The sequence below is a fragment of the Epinephelus fuscoguttatus genome, linkage group LG7 (genome assembly GCF_011397635.1).
Source record: "Epinephelus fuscoguttatus linkage group LG7, E.fuscoguttatus.final_Chr_v1".
Lineage (NCBI taxonomy): Eukaryota > Metazoa > Chordata > Actinopteri > Perciformes > Serranidae > Epinephelus > Epinephelus fuscoguttatus.
The window spans coordinates 46,282,670-46,296,026 of record NC_064758.1 but is presented as its reverse complement, the minus strand read 5'-3'; the positions used below and the strand labels follow the sequence as shown (position 1 = coordinate 46,296,026).

Here is a 13,357-nt window from a genome sequence, read left to right as displayed (position 1 = left end):
GAATATATTTATCCTCTTTATTTATTTCCTTCTGTCCATCTCTGCGTCCCTTCTTCCTCCTGATTATTATGTTTCTCTCATGATATAATTTCCACTTATTTTCTGTTCTAATTTCCTAAAAGCATCATTTCATTTCTGCTCCTCGTGTCTTTATTTCTTTATTTCCATTTCTCTTTCCTCCTCCATCTCCATCCCTCCATCTTTTTTTTTATCTCCATGCAGCTCCTCTCTCGCCCTCTATCTTCATATCTCTCTCTCTCTCTCTCTCTCTCTCTCTCTCTATATATATATATACACATCCTTGCATCTGTCTATATGTTTCTGTCTCTCCACATCTGGCTCTGGGAGGAGACAAACAGCAGATTAAGGAGCTGGACTGAACCAAAGGAGGTTTCCTGCAGGGGTCACACAGCTGTCTGTCCCTCTGAAGACACATCAGTGTTAATATATCAACATAAACACAAACCATAATTCTCCTACATGATGTTGAACATCTTTAACTCGCTGTTTGATTCTTTAATAAACTGATCAGTTTAGATTTATTTGGTTTGATTGGCCTCTTCTGATTGGCTGCTCCCCCTCCCGGCCGGGTGCGGAGTGGTACGGTCCAGATGGGGGGCTGGCAGTGGCGGAGCAGGGGCAGACCGAGCCGAGCCAAGCCGAGGCAGGCTGTGTGTGAATGGGGGAGACGCGCCGCGCCGCTCCGCTCTCAGCTCTCTGTCCTCTGGATTATTGTGTCACTCCGTAACGCGGGACATTTTTACCTGTCGGGACTCCTCCTGCTGCCTCCACCTGACCTCCACCCACTCAGGCTGCATGTGAGGAGGAGAAGAAGAAGAAGAAAAAGAAGAAGAAGAAAGGCAGCAGCGGCGGCAGCAGCGCGTGGGACTGTGGATTTAAATAACTGATTGGACTTTCTGCGCGTTTCCGTCCAGGTAAGTCCGGAGCTGAGTGGAGCTGAGTGGAGCTGAGTGGGCTCTGTGGGTGGAGGGGCTGGGGCTGCTCCAGGTCCGGGTGGCAGATCTGGGGGTAGCGGCGGTGGAGGCGGTGGAGGGGGGGTGTATGTGTGTGTGGATGTTTGGGGGGAAAACGCCTCGCCTCCCCGCCGCATCACCGCTCATCTGCTGCTTCTGCACCGTGTTTTCTTACGCGTGGAATTTTCCTCTTTTTCCACCGCTCTCCCCACGCAGGGAGTGGGGGTGAGGCAGCGGGACCGGGTGGGGGTTTATACCCCAGGTAGGGCTGCTTTCCCCCCGGACTAATCTGGAGGCAGGCTCGGCCTCCGTCCGTGCAGCGAGCAGCGCAGCTCGCCGTGTTCGTCCATTTTCCACCGTAAAAATCGGTGCGTAAAAACGAGGCGTTTGGAGGCTGTGGATGTTTTTCTGTGTGTGGTGGAGGGGAGAGCTGTGGGGGAGGTGGGGGAGGAGGAGGAGAGGAGGGGGTCTGGGAGGTAGCTAGGCTCCAGACGCCGATCCATTAAAGAAGAACAAAGGGGGAGGCAGCAGGAAAACCTCAAATATCGGAGCCGATACGCGGAAAAAAGCGTGAAAACGTCGCGCGGCGCTGCGCTGCTGCCCGCAGGAACCCGCAACACATTCACATGGATGTTTTTCTGAATCCGCCTTCATCCGTCCGTCCATGTGCCGGAGAGGAGCCTCCATCCTCCGCTCACACAGCCGATACTGATCGATCCGTGTTTGTGCTCCGAGTCCAACTGTTCGACAGGTTATTGATCAACTTCAAAGACACGACCATGTTCATTGATGTGATCGATGTAAATCACACACTCGCAGTCAGCTGCAGGTGATCAATCACACAGCTGATCAGTTAAAGATCCTGATTTATGACCCGATGGATCCTGAAGTATCATTTCAGTCACACAGATCAGCTGATGATCGATCACAGGTGGCAGCAGATACATGTGGACCTGCACCAGATGATCATTAAACATTAATCAGATTTTAATGACCAAAACAATATAAATAATAAATCTTCATCTGATCAGTTCTGTGATAACAGATCAATAAGTCTCCCAGTCTGCAGGTGATCAATCATGTGATCAATAACTGGGGCTGTATGATCATGAAGGAGAAACAGGGCTCACCTACACGTGTCCTCACCAACAGATGTTAAAGTGATCAATAACCTGATCGATCAGATTCAGGAGGAGAGAAAATGGAGATTTATTCATTAATGTGAGCAGAGAGCTGCTGAGAGAGTCTGAGTCCAGCTTATCAATAATCAGATTGATCAGTGATGATTAGGAGTTAATGAAGGAGCAGAGTGCAGCAGGTGTCACATCACAGCTGACGTGATCAATCCATGATCAGAAAATAAACCTGAAACTGTTCTGATAATTGATTAATCATTTCTGATGTCGGCTCCTCTGTTATCAATATTTTCTGCTCTTCTTTCGATCATGTGACAGGAAACTGATCAGTTATAGGTTTTGGAGAAAACAAGACGTTAGTCAAAAACACCAGCAGGAGTTTAAAGACACATAATTCCATTAATGAGGAAAAACAATCAGCAGAATAATCAATAATCAATAAGATTCAGATCAAATTTAACTAAATTAAAACAGGAAACGACTTCAAGGAGATTAAAACTGTGTTTTCACAGCAGCGTCCTGATCAAGCTGCTCCAAGATGAGACATAACTGTTCCAGAGTATTCAGCAGACTGAGAATCAGTTATAAAAGATCAATAATCACATTGATAAAATAATAAATAAATAAACCATACGAAGGAAAAACAGTCGAATAAACGACAGAACAATAAATCTTGAATAACTGAACATGTTTCTGTCACATGAACCTTCAGCAGCTGATCAATAATCAGATCAATCAGTAGCCTGATCAGTTTCATTAAAAGAGGAGAGCAGAGGAGGCGGAGTCTCCAGTCACATGACCACGCTGTGTTAAACCCTCAGAGATGAGGATGAGGATGGTGTGATGAAGAGCTGCAGTCTGACGCCTGACGTGTGTGACTGAAGGAGGCCGGAGGTGTTTGATGATGTCAGAGCGGAGACGCCGTGTTGACGAATCAGAATCGGCCTTAAAACGAAGCTGGTTTCTGTGTCGATCACGTCGGCCTGACGCTCAGCAGCTCAGCAGCTCCACGCCACAGCGTCTGATTGTTACAGGTTATTGTGAAACGCCCACTCTGACGGCACGAAGCTGTTTTCTCTCCACGCAGCATCATTTAAATTTGGGTTTAATTCAGCTGACCGACAGACTTCAGCTGGCGTGAGGCGTCCATGTTTGTTTGTGATTCAGCACCAGGTCGCACACGTCAGAGCGTTCAGAAGAATCACACTCACGTCACATAACGAGGGGCGGGAATCAGCAGAGCGTCCACGATATGATGTTAACATGATTTTAAACATGTTGTGATATGTTGAGTATTGATATAAAAATACTGCGATTTATTTTCCAGCTGAAAATTTTGTCCCCAAAATGAAAACTTTGTCTGTTTCGTCTGAGCTCAGCAGCAAAGTGTAACGTCACACCACAGTGCACACCTGTATTTATATGCATTCATATTTATATCTGTGCACAGCAGCCTGTGTAACGTGTGTCACACTTGTTTTTATTTACTGATGTCAAATATCAATCGACTACTCATGAAATATTTAACAGAATGATTCAAGAATTCTTTTTTAGCTTTTTAAAATGACATCAAAGCTGCAGTAACACATCTGTTAACCTGGGACATAATGTAAACGTTTTGTTCAGGCCCAGGCTGATATTGCAGTAATAATTCAGCAGCACTCCTGGACTGGCATCACGACACACAGTTTGAGAGCCACCGATCAGGAGGACTGATAAAGCGACTGATAACGTTACTGTAGTCGGCTCCTGAAGTTTAATTTGTATTTGTCATATTAATAATTTGTATATTAAAAAGAAATCAACACTTTGCACCGTGTGACGACACGACACCGCCACACAATGATACTGATAATGATGCTGTATTGATTTTATTCCCATCCCCAACAAGAACTGTGATGTGACGTGAACGCAGCAGTTTATTGTCTGTTTGCAGAAACACAACTGTGTGTATAAAAAGCAGCAGTCATACTTTGAGGAACAGTGTGTCAGATTTTGGGGGATTTAGAGGCATCCAGCGGCGAGGGCTGCAGATTTCAACGTGACCTGTAGGGTTGGAAAAAGATGCTGCATTCAGGGACGGCTCATAGAAGGGTAAATCTGATAAGTGAAAGAGCAGCGTGTTGGATTTAGTGTCGTCTGTCAGTGAGGATTACAGATTACAGATTACAGGTTACAACCAGCTGAAACTTCTCCTGGTCAGAATTCCTTCAGTGTTGATTGTTGAGGAGCTGAATTATCTCTTCCTCTCAGAAACACACACACCAGCTGATTCACACCAGTTTGGCAAAAATCTCATATCATGATTTTTTCCAGCATCACTTGAATCACGATACACGATGTTGGTTTTTAAGACTGTTTATCAACACACTGAACAAAACAACCAAACTCATTTCTCTGTTTTAAAAAAATCAGCTCCAAGGCAGCAGAGAGCTCAGCGGGTAGAGCTGCCATCCCACGTATAAAGGCATTATTCTTGCTGCAGCGCCCGCGGGTTTGATTCCAGCCCACAGCCCCCTGCTGCACACACACACACACACACACACACACACACACACACACACACCTGATCTGTCCTCTCCAGTAAAGACATAAAAGCCCAAAAAATAATCACAAAGCTTTAACAGTCCTACAAGTCAACAAGACCTAAAAGAAGAAAGAAAAACAGAGCGTTAGGGCCAAAGAGCCTTTTCAAATAGATTTAAATCAAGTGTGTGATTCTAAAAGTTTAAACTCTCCACAGGGATTGTGACATAGTTTAGACCTGTATTTAAATACACTGAGATTTTTTGCAGAACTCCCAAAGTGAACATTGGATTCAAAGGTAAACAAAACCTTCGCTACACAACATTGAAACATGTGATGTCAGGGAGGAACGGTGACCAGATGAGAATGGGTGTAATGTGAACACATGAATGTCTCTATCTAGAGTCAGTGTTTGGTTTGTCCGCTCTGGGCTACTGTAGAAACATGGCGGTGCAACATGGTGATCTGTGTAGACGAGGACCTGCTCCCTGTGGAGGTATGAACAGCTCATTCTGAGGGAACCAGAACACAACCATTCTGATCTTCAGCTGATTAAAGGAAACACACTGATTATATCATATTGTGTTAAAACCCTTGGGACCGCAGCTGTAGCAGTGTGTGTGTTTGTTTGGGTCAGCTCGGCTCTCAGTAGCCGAGTTTACATGAAGTTTGTTGGTCGTCTAATAAACAGAGCTGGAGCAGAAACAGTGGCTGTAAACACGTCGAGCAGAAGACGTTTCATTGTGTTTGAAACATGTGCAACAAACTGTTTATGTTTGTTTGTTTCTGCTTGTCATCACTCTCTGTTTCACATCTGAACTTTTCATCCAACAGATGAAACGTACTTCATGCAGGACCACCTCTGATCACTGTGATGACTTTTCATCAGGTCACCATGTTAATGTGTCCAGTACATACCTGATGACATCACCATCAGCGTTGCTCCTGTTAAACAGCAGCGTGTTAGCAGCGTGACTGTGAGCGTGTGAAGGGTTCAGAGCCCGCACAACAGGAAATCAATAATAAAGTAAAGAGGTCAGAGGTCTGCGCTCTGTGACTGGCTCATATTACTGCTCTCACATAGAAACCTCCAGACTCTGGTCTGGTGTGGCGCTCACATTGTTCATGTTCCTGAATGAAGATGATGAAATGAGGACAAAGTAACACACGTGATGTGTCAGTGTGCAGCTCTGCAGCTTTAATGTAGACCTCCATGGAGCTCCTCCTGAAGAGTCTCTGCACACGTCACAGGTTCAAACACATCAGACACACCACTACAGAGGGATTTATATCTGTGTTAATCAACACCGTACCAGTGGTGTAGGCTCTGTGTAGACACACAGACCTCCTGTCTGTCTCTGTGAGCTGAAACCATTTCCCTCAGTGGAAACAAAGCTTTGATTTACTTTCATTTCACAGATAAGAAACAATAAACTGTGAAGACAATAAAGCCTCCACACACTGTGTGTGATTTATCCTGGCTAATTTATACAATGTAAAATGCCATAGGCTTGTGCTAATAACGTTAGCATGTTGTATTTGTGGGGACAACTTGTTTAGTATGAGACAGTTGTGATGGAGCCGAATTGTGTAACGTTACCTTTGTTAAATGTTTCTGTTGTCCCTGGTTTATATGAGGAGAGAAAAACTCTGCTAGCTGCGAGGCTAATCTTTACAATGTAAAATGCCATAGGCTTGTGCTAATAATGTTAGCATGTTGTATTTGTTTGGAAAACGTGTTTAGTGTCAGACAGTTGTTTTGTCAGTGAACCTTGTGAGCTGTGATGGAGCCGAATTGTGTAACGTTACCTTTGTTAAATGTTGCTGTTGTCCCTGGCTTCATATGAGGAGAGAAAAACTCTGCTAGCTGCGAAGCTAATCTTTACAATGTAAAATGCCATAGGCTTGTGCTAATAACGTTAGCATGTTGTATTTATGGGGCAAGTCTTTGTTATAATGAAGCTGATTTGTGTTTGAAATTGTCTCTATTTTTGGGGTCAAGCTCTGCCCGGCACTAGGTGTGTACTATATCATCTTGTTCACGATAATACCGGTTTATTTTTTAATATCACATTACCCGCGATATTGCGGCTTGTTGACATATTGACATCACACTGTTAGCCACTCTGCGGTTGCTCCAAAAAGAGGAGGAGCTTCAGTAGCGTGGAATAAACTGTGGCGTCCTGAATGTTTTATGAACAGCCCCGGACTTTTTGGACTCTTAGCAAGGTGCTGCGATGGACCCTCCCTGCAGAGGGAACTCATTCAGAGGCTCCTCTGGCAGCAGCACAGTGATTTTGTCATAAACGTCTGGTGATGTAAACATACATGAACACTCCATAACACCCTGATGATCAGAGATGATTTATATATTTGTTTAAATGTGTAATTAGTGATAGATTTGATTTAGTTGAACTATTAATATTGTGACAGACTCTGACTCTGAGTCATTTTAGTTTTTACTGAAGATTTGAAGCAAACTGTAAAAATACATCACTGACTTTGTTACAACTCTATCTTCTTAAATTAATAATAATAATCTTTTTAGCTAATTTGTCATATCGTCAAAATGTTATCACAAAAATACCCTGAAATATCCTGAGATCATTTTCGAGCCCTGCCCAGCACATATTCAGTCAGTACGTATTGATTAATAGATGAGTCGTTGCAGACGTCAGAGGACTGGACACTGTATTTCCTGTAACTTCTGCCTCAATATAAATCTGTCTAACTTCTAATTAATCTCATTTTTACAGCTCACTGCAGGCTCGTGTGCAAACACATGGCTTTATACTTTTTTATTTTCATGTTTGACTTTTGTCTCTGCTGTGTTGTTTGTACGTGTGCTGCGTTGGTGTTCTGCTGCTTTGACATGCAAATTCCCCCCCGGGGATAAATAAAGACTCTACTTATTTATCTGTGCAGGATGTGATGGAGTAATGAGACTGGAGATGTATGAAGGAGATATTTAAAGTCAGATTCTGTTTTGGTGGCCGACACACAGACATGAGGATGGGTGTTATATGATGTCGGACTCCAGCGGCTGCGTTTTGGGCTAATTAAAGACTTTCTGTTACTGTGATGTGTCGAGCAGAGAGAAACACGTTACTGTGGATGTTTCTGACGGCGTACGGCGGGATCCTGGAATCAGGATGAGATGAAACGGGCGCATCTCGGCTTTGTTTGGCAGTTTCTGTGACACACTTCAGTTCAGATATTTGGCGTCTTAAACAAGTGAATTCTTTGTGCAGTAAGGTGGCGTACACACACACACACACACACACACACACACACACACACACACACACACACACACTAGTGTAGGCAAACTAGTTGTCATTTTAGTGGATGAGAGCAGGACACACATTCCACAATCCTGGGATAGTGAAGGAAAGATCCGCCCTGCTCTCCATGTGATTGGCTCGTGGTCACGGACTACGTTTACATGCACACCATATCCGATAAAGGTCAATATTCTGGTTAAGGTAATATTCTGAAAAAGGTGTTGATATGCGCTGCAGCAAGTGGAATATTCCGTTTACATGTTAATTTACATATTCCCATGTTTCAGCGTATTCCAGAAAAGACCGCGGGCTACTGGCCTACCAGAAACTCTCTTATTTAATTCAACCTGCAGGGGGCAGTGATACACCTATAGGCGTCTGGTCCGATGAAGACGTATACATGTCACAATATTGTGGTTAAAACAGGCATATGGCAGGGGTCTTATTCTGAATATTCTCCAACCGGAATATGACCATAATCGGCTTATGCACATGTTTACATGACTCGTGCGCCACCGGAATCTTGAGGATATTCCAAATAATACAGGAATATGGTGTGCATGTAAACGTGGTCATTGCGGTCAGAATGTCAGGTTGGCCAATCTGAGGCAGAGGAAGGTCGAGGGGGACGAACCATTCCAGCGCTATCATGGGAAACACAAATTTGAAAGTAGGATGGTATTAGGAGCAGCCGGCAGAGAAGGATGGACAGCACTGACGTTCAGAGTTAAAGTATTTTAACTTTCTGTTCTCTGACGGAATTTACAACCACATTAGAGTGTCGATTTTCACTGTATGATAACTGTCTCAGAAAATATTGCAGTGTCATAGTGTTACAGGATTGTTATTGTCATCAGTCAGAATGAGTCTTACAGGAGTGAAACGACAGGTTTTTGTTGGTTGAACAAATATTTTATTTCTATAACTCAGAGCTGGGCAACATGATGACATGATATTGTTAGTGAGATATGAGACTATATATCTGCCATAAGTGGTGTTTTATTTCCCTCATTCTAAAGGCTGCATTACATGAAGTGATGTCCGTTCATCAACTCACCAGACTGTTCTGTTTGTTTTAACGCTCACCTTAAACCACTCAGTCATCATGTCCACATGATTGATTATTGATCGGATATCTCATTGTGTTCATACTTTCTGATAATATTTAGTCAGAAATGTTGTTATGTCCATTTTGTCTCTCAGTCGGATCATTAATGAAATGCTTTGTAGGAGATTTAAACACATTGCGATACATATTGTGTGTGTCCAGATACAGCCTCAAATATTGTGATATAATTTTCAGGACGTATCGCCCAGCCCTGCTGGAACTGAAACCAGTTAAGTCTCCTCTAAGAAAACAACTGAAATAAAGGAGAGATTCTCATCCAGTTGCTTTTATTCTGTTTTTTTAAATATCAGCAAATGAACACAGGACGATGACCATCAGCTTTTATATCACGGGGCAGCAGTAGATCAGTCCATAGGGACTTGGTTTGGAAACCGGAGGGTCGCTGGTTCACGCCCCCATCTGGACCAAATATGGAACATGGACTGGTAGCTGGAGAGGTGCCAGTTCACCTTGAGCAAGGCACCAAACCTCCCAGTGACTTGGGGCGCCTGTCCAAGGCATTTAATGCCTGTGTGGGATTGAATTGAATTTACTTAATATATTTTATTCCAGTCTTTGGAAACAATATGACATCATCATCACAACACGTCAACATGCATGTTTTGTGTTCAGACGCTGTGTACATCCGTCTGATTTCACATGAACGTGGCAGAAGACACACAAAGTTTTGCACTTTGAACATAACTCAGAATCAAACAGGCCGTGTGATGAAAGCTGCAGCACACACAGTGAAGATTAGAACAATAAAGTGCTCAGAGGCAGCTGATAAAGTTTCAGACTGCAGATGGGACGAGTGAACACTTGAACCTGCTGCAGCTCAGTGTTGGAGCGCTGCCTCCTGAGAGACGACGTCAGGCTCCTCAAAGGGAGGACGGGTTGGATCTGATGTGAAGGACCTGGCTCGGGACAAAGAGAGGGATCAGACACTCCTGCAGGTCTCAGAGAAACTTTGCAGCCGACACGATGAATGGAAACATCCATGAAACGGATCAGTATCTGCACTCAGGGCCGCATGTGTGGGGGGGCCGAGGGGGCCGCACTGTTTCACTATCACATCATGACATTAAATTTAAACTGTTAGAAATCTGACTTCCTGGGGCGTCGGTGTCTTAGTGGTAGAGCAGGCGCCCCATGTACAAGGCTGTTACCGCAGCGGCCCGGGTTCGAATCCAGCCTGTGGCCCTTTGCTGCATGTCACTTCCCCCTTCTCTCTCTCTTTCCCCCCTTCACACTTACCTGTCCTGTCCATTGAAGGCAAAATGCCCCAAAAAAAATCTTTAAAAAAACCCCAAAAAGAAATCTGACTTCCTGTCCGCAGGTGCTCCTGAGGAGAGCTTTGATGATTATGATATTTAAGAAGCAGCTGTGTTTGTTGTTTAAGTGGTTTATTCAAACGACGTATTGTTAGAAAGCTTTGCTCCTCACAGTGCCACTAAAGCCGAACATGTCAAGATCAACCACCACAGCTCAATAAACACTTCTGTCAGACAAACAACAGCAAATTAAGAGTTATAAGTCACCTGTGAAGCGTCATTATAATGCACAGACCCATATTACCCAGACTGAATCACAGTTTCCACTTCCTGTTTCGTCATGCACCCTCTGAGGTCCAGCGGTCTCATTTATAGACACTGCGTATGCACACTAGTATAGCTGTGATCTATAAAAACAGGCTTGATGGGAGAAACTTTGACCCATGATCACCAACATTTTGGAGACAGGAAGTTGGCGACGCAGATGGTGAGGTGGAGCCTGATTGTAGAAACTGTTGAACATCTTTTGTCCCTGCGTACATTTTCAGTATTGATCCTGTGTGTGTGCAAACTGAGACCCCAGATGAGCTAAATTCAGTCACATATTTAGTCCAAACATATTTTTATATCCACAGATATCCACCAACTGCTGCTGCATCCTCTCAGACCTTCAGATTTCTTCACATATTATCCATCATTTCTCTTCCTGGATTTCAAAATGGAGGCGAGCTCCTGGCCTTTTGCTTGACACCTAACTTGAGCCAATAGGAGCTTCCAGTGCTGTTGTTACGGCCTGGATAGCCAACCAGAGCCTGAGCTGAAGGAACATGCGTCACTGACACTTCCTGTAGTTTCAAGCTGGTTAAAGAGCCAGCGACTGGCCCATTTCACATGAGGATCATGGGAGTTGTAGTCAGAGACACTCTGAAGCTGCACAGCAGCTGAAGACACATCTCTGTCTGTGTCGATCAGTTTTTCACGCAGAATCATTCAGTTCATTGTTTTAACCTCTTTTTTTGACGAAGACAAAACCTCAGAAAAACCTGTGTTGATTCTCTGTGATGTTGTTTCCTGCTTTGAGTTTGAGGCTTCATGATATGGTCCCATTGTGTTTTCCAGCTGACACCTCCCAGTTCTCCCAGTTCTCCCAGTTCTTCATGTGCAGCAGCTTTGTTAGAGAAAAGATTCAGGCACAGATTAAAGAAAACGTATTTATCTCAGTGTGTTGAGACTTGTCTGACTCAGTGACAGAAGCTCTGACAGTGACTGTTACCTTTTAAATGAGGCCGTGCACGTACATGTAGTGAACAGCTCTCAGGTGACTGTGTGTCCGAGCTCAGAGTCGCAGGTCAGTTTTACAGGACTTCATTTAATCAACACGCTGACCGACTGTTTCCAGAATATTACTGTGAAATTCTCTGAAATATTAAACGGATAAAAAGTGTATTTCTGCAGCTGAGTGTGTGTTTGACCTGTGAAACTCAGCTTTGATGGATTTGAGTTGATTTTATTGGTGAAGTTTGATGAAACTGGAGCTTCAACATGTTTCCACTCTGAGCGACACTTTTCCTGCACGTTCACCATACATCACTTTTTCCATACGTGTGTGTGTGTGTGTGTGTGTGTGTGTGTGTGTGTGATGGGATTTCCTCCTCGTCTCGTCTCAGAGTATCTCAGTTATCCTGCTGTTGGAAATCCATCACTGCTGCTTATTATGGGATATTGATCATATGTGTGTGTGTGTGTGTGTGTGTGTGTGTGTGTGTGTGTGTGTGTGCCACATTCAGATGAAATGAGGTCAACTTGTTACCTGTGTGTGTGTGTGTGTGTTTCAGACATTAAGCAGACGTGTGTGTTTCTGTAATTTAATCTAAAGCACTTTGTCTTTCTGTAGCACACACACACGTCAATGTTTATTAGTTTACAATTAAACTCAAAAATACACACACACATACACACACACACACACGCTGAGTCAGTGATGGAGTCAGCGCTGAGGAAACACTGAGTCAGCAGAAACAGACACAGACTCTGATATGATATTTTCAGCCTGCAGCGTCAAACCTCCGACTCTCTGTGGAGACATTTAACAGTCAGACCAGCTGTCTGTGTGTCCTCCTGTCTCTCTGTTCTTCTGTGTGTGTGTGTGTGTGTGTGTGTGTGTGTGTGTGTGTAGAACAGCATCAGTGTGTTCAGGTCTGACTGAGTTATGACTTTAGCAAAAGAGGAAGCAGGACTCAGTGTGTCCACACACTAAATCTTAAAACTCTCTGTCGGTGGTTTTTTAGAGTCTTTAAGAAGCGATGATAATCTTCTCAGTGAGAGCTGGAGGCATCTGTCCCTGTGACGTCTCTGTGATCCATCATTGTGGGCGTCAGTATCACAATCCCAGGGCTTGAAATGAACTTGTTTACATGGCAGCACTGCTGCTCCTCACTGTTTGAAGTGAGGAGCAGCAGCACAAGTTTGGGAGCACCCACCGTAATGTAAGAAGCAGCATGTTGTTGAATTAATGTCTGAGTAATGGAGCCTGCCTTCTTCTTAGTTAGACATTTGTCACCTGATTTCTTGTGTTTTGCGCTTTCTCCGCGTTTAGTGAAGCGCTCATGCTTGACGTGTGCCGACCCAGTAGTAAACAGACTTTTCCCGGCGGTCTCCGGCCCACAGGCCCTGCAGTGTTCACAGCACATTGCTCCATCCTCGTACCTCAGCCTTTCCAAGTCTTTTAGCCACTCTCTCCGAAAAGCATACACCTTGACCTTCTTTGATGTTGCCGGTGCTGTTGCTTCGCCATCACTGTCATGGCTGCCATCATCATCATCATCATCATCTAAGGTTTCTCTTTCATCCACAGTGGTGTTTTTCTCTTCATCTTCTCTTCTCTCTCCGGCATGAATTAGCTTCGGCTCCTGGTTTGTTCTGAGGGACAGAAGTGCCGCGGTCGCGGAGTGATTTGAGGCTAATAACCAATCAAAAATCAGCATTAAAGGTCAAGCTCACGTTTGATCACTGTCACTGTCAGCTCAGGAGGTAGAGAGAAGCCTGGGAACTTCAT

At 44.2% G+C, this 13,357-nt stretch overlaps 1 protein-coding gene across 1 annotated transcript in view; it reads left to right on the top strand.

The window, feature by feature from the left end:
• The first annotated feature begins 636 nt into the window (after positions 1-636).
• plxna3 (plexin A3) overlaps positions 637-13,357 on the top strand; it is a 177,621-nt gene continuing 164,900 nt past the window's right edge. The window contains exon 1 of the mRNA XM_049582441.1: positions 637-935. The gene's annotated coding sequence lies outside the window, so the exon portion shown is untranslated. The remainder of the gene's footprint in view (positions 936-13,357) is intronic.